At 53.2% G+C, this 8,378-nt stretch overlaps 1 long non-coding RNA gene across 2 annotated transcripts; it reads right to left on the bottom strand.

The window, feature by feature from the left end:
* Nucleotides 1–4,234: 4,234 nt before the first annotated feature.
* Nucleotides 4,235–6,321, bottom strand: LOC139838591 (uncharacterized). 2 transcript variants are annotated; one of them, XR_011756013.1, is made up of 4 exons: nucleotides 5,944–6,321; nucleotides 5,770–5,836; nucleotides 4,555–5,015; nucleotides 4,235–4,468 (listed from the first exon to the last, which is right to left on the bottom strand). It is a non-coding gene; the product is annotated as an uncharacterized lncRNA (long non-coding RNA). The 2 variants fall into 2 exon arrangements; XR_011756012.1 differs by having other exon boundaries at nucleotides 4,555–5,045.
* Nucleotides 6,322–8,378: the final 2,057 nt, after the last annotated feature.

Genomic DNA, 8,378 nt, shown 5'->3' on the forward strand with positions numbered 1-8,378 from the left:
TTGTGGGGGGAAATACTCTGCTGACACAACACTCTGCACTTGGAGTTCCAACGTCATTAGCCTCTCAATGCAGTCCCTCCACAACTTCCGACGACCGAACGGAACCACCATGTTTGGGCCGCTTTGCGCACATAGCCAAAATCATCAACATATTTTCTTCCTCTTCTAATTCCATCTCCTCATCGGATGAATCATACGAGGAGCTCGTCTACGAATGGTAAAATTCCTAATTCTAGGCATCGACATCACCTGTACAAACAATGGAAAATTTATTTGGTCGTACGCTACATACCGGCGTGCGGCTGATGTTGAATCTGCGGCCGCGGCGCGGTTGAACGCCCGCTTGATTGGAGCAGTGCCGGCGAGAAAGGGGCGGCGGTGGCGTGGTTGACGCGGGTTGAACGCCCGCTTGATTGGAGCAGTGCCGGCGAGAAAGGGGTGCCCGTGGCGCGGTTGAACGCCCGCTTGATTGGAGCAGTGCCGGCGAGAAAGGGGCGGCGGCGGCGTGGTTGACGCCCGCTTGATTGGAGCAGCGCCAGCGAGGAAGGGGCGGCGGCGGTGCAGTTGTCGCCCGTCGATTGGAACAGCGCCGGCGCCAGTTCAGGAAGCAATTCAGACGAACACCATTCTTCATTCCTTTTGTTCTAGGCTAGGACAGATTCAAAACTGGTCCAAATCCGGTATCATATTCAGCAATCACGTCACTCTAAGTACTGTAGAATCTATCAAGCAAATCTTACATGTGCCTAACATTGACAACAACTTCATCTATCTTGGGCATCCTCTTATCATTCCTAGGAAGGACAGGACAATTGCTTACAACTTTGTGTTTGATAAGTTGAAATCTAAGCTGAGCGCTTACAAGGCGGACAAGTTTTCCCACGCTGCTAGATTAGAACTCATCAAATCTGTTTTCTCTTCAATCCCTGTTTACTACATGCCAAATATTATTTTCACTAACAAATTCATAACTAAGCATACGGTCATCATTCGTAATTTCTGGTGGACGGGGGTAAAAGAGGAAATTCAAAAGCTTTATGTCTTAGAGCTTGGAAAGACATCTGTGCACCAAAAAGTGAAGGAGGATTGGGCAACCGCAACATCCAAGCCATGAACCAAGCCTTGATCCTCATGGCAGCGTGGAGAATTGCAGAAGCTCCAGCTCATGATCTCCTTCATGATGTCCTGAAGTCAAAATATTTTCATGATTCTTCAATTTGGCGCCCGAATCCTAATATCCCGAAATCAGCCTTTTGGGCCTCCATCCTCAAAGTACTTCCCATTCTTAAGACCCATTGCTTCTATCAAATAACGCAAGGTTGCATTCCTGCTTGGAGCACTCCCTGGTGTCACCACTGGACTACCATCTATGATAATCTCATCATTCAGGAACCAGGATATAACTACCCAACCTATGTTAAGGATTTGTGGTACTGAAAGAACATGTCCATTGCCCCATGTGTAGTTTTGGTAATTGATGACAATCCCTATGGACTAACGGTTGCATTGAGAATCTATCTTAGGTCAAGTCCATAGCCATGTGTTGGTCTCAAGGTTACAAGATGGAGAAGATGGAGTACAATGACGAAGACGGTGTCGAAGAGAGACGAAGACCGTGTTGAAGATGAAGAGAGATGAAGACGACGTAGAAGATGGATGAAGACGGTGGCGTGTGTTGAAGATGGATGAAGACGGTGGCGTGTATGTTGGAGGAAGACGGTGGCATGTACAATGATGAAGAGGGTGAAGACGAAGCTTGCTGACTCGAGAGGAACGCGCAAGGATAAGGTTTGTGCTCGATAGGATAGTGGGTCGTATCATCGGAGAGAGCTCAAACCTTGCATGCATTGCATCGTGTTTCTTGGTTCTTCTTGGTTCTTATCCATGAAACGGATTCTGGTTGCATCGCATGTTGTATGTGCGAGGGTGATGATTTCCCCGATATACCATATTGAGAGGTTACACCTCTATGACCATGAGAAAATCATCATCCACTCTTTTCCATGTTTTCACTTGTGTAGTGGTAGCTCTCGCCGTCCTCTTTCCGGCAAAATTGGTTTCACCGCAATCGGAGTTTCCTATCTCGAGTTATTGATTTTTCCGTATTGCGGTTTAAAGAAAAACAAAAAAGGGAGAAACTGTTTTTGGGCGGGCGGTACCACCGCTGGTGGTACCGGCCCAAGTACCGACCGGCCTCCCAAGGCTTACTGGACTCACTGCGGTACCAGGCCGGTACTACCGTATTTATTACGGTACTGGCCCGGTACCAGCCCGGTACTACCGTCCCAGCTCCCTCTCTCTTCTTTCTTTTTATCTCCCACAGCTTTTCCTCCCGCAGTGGGCCGCCGCCCCAGCACAGCCCAGCTCAGCGCAGCCATCCACCACTCCGCACCCGCACACGGGCCGCCGCCCCTCACCGGCCCAACAGCCTCTCCCGCGCAAGGCCGCTATGGGCCGCTGTGGCCCGCCGCCGCGGCCCAGCCCAGCTCCACTCCACGCTCGCTAGCCCACCACAACGCCCCCGCTCGCCAGCCTCGCTCCCGCGCTCGCCTAGATCGACGCAGGCGTTGACCCGCTCGGCCGAGCCGGACCCCGCACGGGAGACCACCTCCCTGGCCCCCACGTGTGCGCTGCTGCCACGCTGAGCTGCCTCGTGCGCCACGCCCACGCTCCCCTGCCGCGCTGTCTCTTCCTGGCCCTACTCGGATGCAATCATACATGGTACTACTAGTTTGGGGCGTTTTTCAGCTGTTTTCTACACAGTTCGCGCGCAAGCGGTGGTACCGCTTTGACAATCGGTAGTACCGGTTTTGCGCGAATCTGACCGTTTTTCCAGCTCCAACAGCTATATTTTGGGGCCCCTATTTATATCCCTCTTTCACCTCTGACCCAACAACTTCTTCCCCTCCATTCTCTCTCCTCCATTGTTGACCTTGAAGTGATTATTCCTCCTCTTGACCCCCCCACTATTTCTTGCGTATTTTTGGGGGAAAGGAGAGAGGAGATCTAGATCTAGAGCTTCACCAATTGAATCCCTCTCCAAGCGAGGGGATCTTGCTAGATCTAGATCTTGGAGTTATTTGGTGTTTCACCTCATATTTGTTCTTCCTCCCTTATTCCCCTAATAGATTTTGTAGCTTTGTTGGAATTTGGGAGAGAAGAACTTTGGCATCTTAGTGGTGTTCTTAGCCATTGCATTAGGTGCATCGGTTTGGGTTCTCTCTGGGGTTTCGATCTCGTAGAGGGCATGTTTGACCTTAGTGGTGTTCTTGTAGCCTTTTGTGGCCTTGTAGCCTTTGTGGCGTGGTAGTCTTTGTGGCGTTGTTGCCTTTGTGGAGTGTGGTAGCCTTTGTGGTTTTGGTGCCGGTTGTGCCGCGTTGGTGTCTTGGTGGCCTTGCCGCCGGTGTGGCGTGTTGTAGCCTCTTGTGGCCTTGTACTTGAGAGTCTCCGTGTTGTGGAGTTGCCTCAAGCTTGATACTTGGGAGTTTGCCCAAGCTTTTACGGGTTCGGTGTCCACCCTCAAGGGTCCCTTAGTGGATTGAGGCTTTCCACTTGGTGGAAGGGCTCGAGGAGAATACGGTGGCCCTAGTGGCTCATTGGAGTGCCTCGTGCCTCCACACCGCTCCAACAGAGACGTAGCACCCTTGGGTGTGAACTTCGGGATACATCGTCGTCTCCTCGTGCACCGGTTACTTCTCAACCCGAGCTCCTTTTCCTATGCGCTTTACATTGTGATATCTATCTTGCTTGATGTGCTATACCTAGCTTGTTATCACCTTGTTGCTCATCATGCTAGCATAGGTTGTTGGAGCACTTAGGCAAACCCCTAGTTGATAGGATTTGAGCTAAACTAGTAAACACTTAGTAGTTTTATTCCGCCTAGTTTAGCTCTCAAGTAGAAGTTTTTATACACCGCCTATTCACCCCCCTCTAGGCGACGTCCTTGTACATTCAATTGGTATCAGAGCTAGGGCTCTCTTATCTTGTTGGGCTTCACCGCCTAGAGAGTAATGACGTCGGCTAGAGGATTAGTGCACATTTCCACTTTTACATTTGATGGCACTAATTATGATGCTTGGAAATTCTACATGCTTGATTATTTTAGGGGCATGCACCCACATGTGGAGCAAATTCTTGATATGGGTTTTTCTCCTCCTAAGGATCCACAAAATCCAACTTTTGAGGAGAAGAAAAACTCTTATCTAAATGCTCAAGCTACTAAAGTGCTTTGCCATGTTGTGAGTCATGTAGTGATTTCCTCCATCACGCCTTTTCGGAGTGCTCATGAGTTTTGGACAAAGCTTCGAGATCTTATGAGATGTTCTATTTTATCTTAAAATAAATCACACCGACACATAAACATGTTTGCTTTTCCAAATTGATCGTTGGGACATGCGCTCGAAGTGTGGTGCACATGGTGGCTCTTCTGCTGGTGGATGTTTATATCCCTTCTAGCGCCATCGCAAGTCTGACAAATTTGTTAATATATGTTGTGTCAATTTTTCAAATCGAATTACGTCGTGATTTAGGTAAAATAAGCTGGAGCATACATACCCAATTTTGTAGATGCTTGTAGGACATTGCAAGCGGAAGGGATCCAGTAACGATGTAGTAACAATAGTTGTCCACCATGACTTATCTGAAGAAGAAGAATATGAAGAAACAATCATCAATCGATGTGCACAAACATAGAAAATCTATGCACAAACATAGAAAATCGTAAGAGGAAAGGGCAGTAGAAGATGCATGCGAAGATTAAAAAGGCAGGGAATATCTCGTCGGGCATCATGTTGGAGGCCGGCTCATGATCGTAGATCCAAACCATGGCGCCCTAGTGTAATGCTGAGGTTTTTGGGATTGTATGGAGACATGGAGTCTTGTCAGCAGTAAGCTGTTTAAAAATGGTGAGGCTGACTGCTTGGCTATCACCATTAGTTTCTTCCGCGTGATTACTTCCTACCATTTCTTGTGCTTTAATTCCCTGTCTTTGAGGCAAAGTGCACAGACTGTGAATCCTGCTGAAAATTGATGGCAACGTTCAGTACCTGGATTTTGTGTCACAGTAAAGTAACGTAAGGAGAAATAACGGAGGGAGGCAAACATATGTTAAGCAAAATTTAAGAACTGCATGAGGTAGCTCTAAGAGGAGATCAACTGCAGGCTGGGGTGGTACCCAAGCTGAGGTGTCATTCACTAAGAACACAAGATTTGTTGGCAAGACTGCTGAGGTGGCAGTCTAGAATTGTTTGTAGATACACGATGAGGTGGATACCTTGCATGTACAGGAAAATGGGGTCACCTATTAAGAATAGAAAGATACGATTCTATCTTAGAGGGGCGAAAAGAAAACTTAAGCTAGAGTAGACTCAACGAGGTACGTGTGCCCTATTCTTCAGATTTTTTACTAGCTAGTGTTTGAATCAGGTGTAGTGCGGATTATTTTGGATTAGGTGTCGTGAGGATTTCAGTTGTATTGTTTTGTCGAGCACCATGGGATTGTTCGTGGTCCGGGTTACTCCCCAATCTGTCCGATTTGGTTCAGATCTACCGATTTACAATACACACCATTTTTTTCCCTATTCCGGCGGGTAATCGAATCAAACCCACTCGCACGATTCAATTCGATTCCGAGAAGAACCCCCTCATTGGCGCCACTATAAATCTGCATCGAGAGGGTTCTGATTTTTCTCTCGTTAAATCAATTGCAGAGCAAGCTCTAGGCGCACCACAAGACAGCCCAATCGATGGCAGGCTCAAGCAGGTACATACCTCTGGAGGACGAGGATGTGGACTACGAAAATTGCGACGAAGATAACCCACTCGGAATTCCTAAGTACTGCAGCAAAGAGGAGGAGAGGAGAAAAAACAATAAGAAAACGAAGAAGAAGACGCTTCCGGTGCCGCAACACCAGATTGATTTAGTACTTGCCTATAAACGCATACCTGGACTTCACATGCTCGCTGTCGCTGATTCAGATCCTTCGCTTGCGGCCTTGATGGAGGAAGCCCATGAAAGCATCCTCGCCAGGCAGGAAATAATTAGGCAGGAGGTGGAGGCTACTGGTCGCGCGACGTATGTGGCTGAGGTCACAGACAGTGAGGGGGAAGAAGCAACGGCTCATCAGACTACTCTGGGAGGAAGTCAGGTTACAGATACTGAAGAGGAAGAAGCAACGGCTCCTCAGGCTACTCTAGGAGGAAGTCAGGTTACAGATACTAAAGAGGAAGAAGCAACGGCGCCTCGGGGTACTCGAGTAGGACGAAGAAGATTTCGCCAGGGAGTTGTGAAGCGTGCACAAGGGGCCGTACATCTGATGCAACCACTAAAATCTTCATGGCGATAGGCGATTTGAATGGCGATGGCGGGGCGACGGCGGCCTGCCTGTCCCCGACGGTGGCCAGGCCAGGGGCTCTATGCACTGTTCCATCCCCCAGCGAGGGCATGGGGCGGAGCTTCGGCCGCTTCTGGGCGCTCGCGGTGTCCGACGACGAGGTCGAGGGAGAGGACCCGTGCCGCGCAGTGGAGGTGGTCGCGGAGGCGGGATCTGGGGATTCGCCTTCCGCGGAGGGCCGGCGGAGGCCGGTGACCTCGGTGACGCTGGAGGATTTCATCCTTCGGGCGGAGGAGCTTGGGGGCTCTCTCCGCCACCGGCGTAGGCGGGCCTTTGCTCCGGGAGGCAAGGGCTCGCGTTTCTCGGCGGGCGTGGCTCCCAGGTTTGCCAGGCTTGGGGACGCCGGAGGGCGGCGGGGTGGCCGTGTTTCCTCGGCGGCGGCGTCTTCTGCGGTGCGCGGCCTGGTCTCGGGAGATCGGCGGCTGGGCACTCGGAGGGACGCGGCGGCGGCTACGGCGCCGCCGGAGGCCGGGTCGGATGGGGAGCGGAGCGTCTCGCTGCCGAGCGCTGCGTGCCGCTCTGGTGGGCTGGATTTGGGCCGGCCTGCCAGCGCCGCGGTTCCGGGCCCGGAGGAGTTTCCTCAGCTGCCAGGTTTGCTTCTGGGCTCTGGGCCGTGTGCGGGGTCGGGGCCTCTTTTACTTTCTTTTCCAACGGGCCTGGAAGGGGCCTCCATTGGGGTTAAGACATGGCTCTGGATGCCAAAAGGGGTCTCTGATCCACGTCTAGGGTTTCTTGCAAGAGGAGAGGAGGTGCGGCGGCGCTTCTCCAGACAGTCCAAGTACACTATTCGCCCCCCAAATCCACCGGCGCTCCTTCGGTCTTTTGCGGAGGATGGCGATGGGCGGTGAGGGCCGCAACAAGCGTCGGCTCGATGGGGACGGCGGTGACGGGCGGCGCCTGGAGGGGGGCGGCGGCGGTGGTGCGGGCTACTGGCAGGAGGGAGATAGCAGTGGGGGTGGCGGCGGCCACAGGCTGGAGCAGGGAGGCGGTCGCTACGGCTACGGCACCAACAACTGGCAGGGGCCCGGCTATGGCGGGTCGGAAGGGGGGCATCGCCAAGAGGGTGGCGGTGGCGGCTCCTTCCGCCAGGAGAGCGGCGGCTTCGGCGGCGGAGGCGGGGGCGGCTTCTTCCGTCAGGAAAGTGGTGGTGGTGGCACCTTCCGCCAGGAGGGCGGGAGAGCCTACGGCGGAGGTGGTGCCTACCGCCAGGAGGGTGACAGTCATGGCCATGGAGGGGGCGGCTCTCACCGCCAGGAGGGAGGCAGCTCCTTTCGCCAGGCGGCTGGCGGTGGTGGCTCGGGTCAATTCCGGCCGGAAGGCGAGGCCGGGCACTTCCAGGGAGGAAGTGGCCAGAACGGCTTCCGCCCCGAGGGCCAAGGCAGTGGAGGTGGCGGGGGCTACCAGCAACAGGAGGGCTGGGTTCAGCCACTGGCGTCGCATGCTCAACAGCGGCGCGAGGCGCAGCGACGCCCGGCTGGCGAGAACCGCGCCAGGTTCCCCAACGCTGGGCGGCAGGGGCCGGCAGCAGGGAAGGGTGGTGCCGGCAAGCACAAGGGCAAAGCTGGGGCTGCTGGTCTGGCGGGGGCCGCGGCAGATGCTGAATGCTTCAGGTGCGGGCATCCGGGACACTTTCAAACATCGTGCACCTTTGAGCCGATTTGTGTGATTTGTGGAGGTGAGGGGCATGCGTCCGCAAACTGTACGTCTCGCGGCAAGTTTCTGCGCTTGCAGACCATGGGACACGCCATTGCGGGGGCTGGGTTCTTCGCGATTGAGGTGGATCCGATCAAGGGCAAGGGCACCGGGGAGTCCTTTACCGCGGTGATCAAGTTCAAGAGCACTCCGCTGTCGCCCCTGCAGATTTCTGATGAATTCAAAGATTTGGTGGACGAGCAGTGGGATTGGCAGGTGTGTCGCCTATCGGAGACGGAGTTCTCGGTGTGTTTCCCTTCTCAGGCCACGCTTCGTATGGGAACGAGGCATGGC

The sequence above is a fragment of the Lolium perenne genome, chromosome 3 (assembly GCF_019359855.2).
Source record: "Lolium perenne isolate Kyuss_39 chromosome 3, Kyuss_2.0, whole genome shotgun sequence".
Lineage (NCBI taxonomy): Eukaryota > Viridiplantae > Streptophyta > Magnoliopsida > Poales > Poaceae > Lolium > Lolium perenne.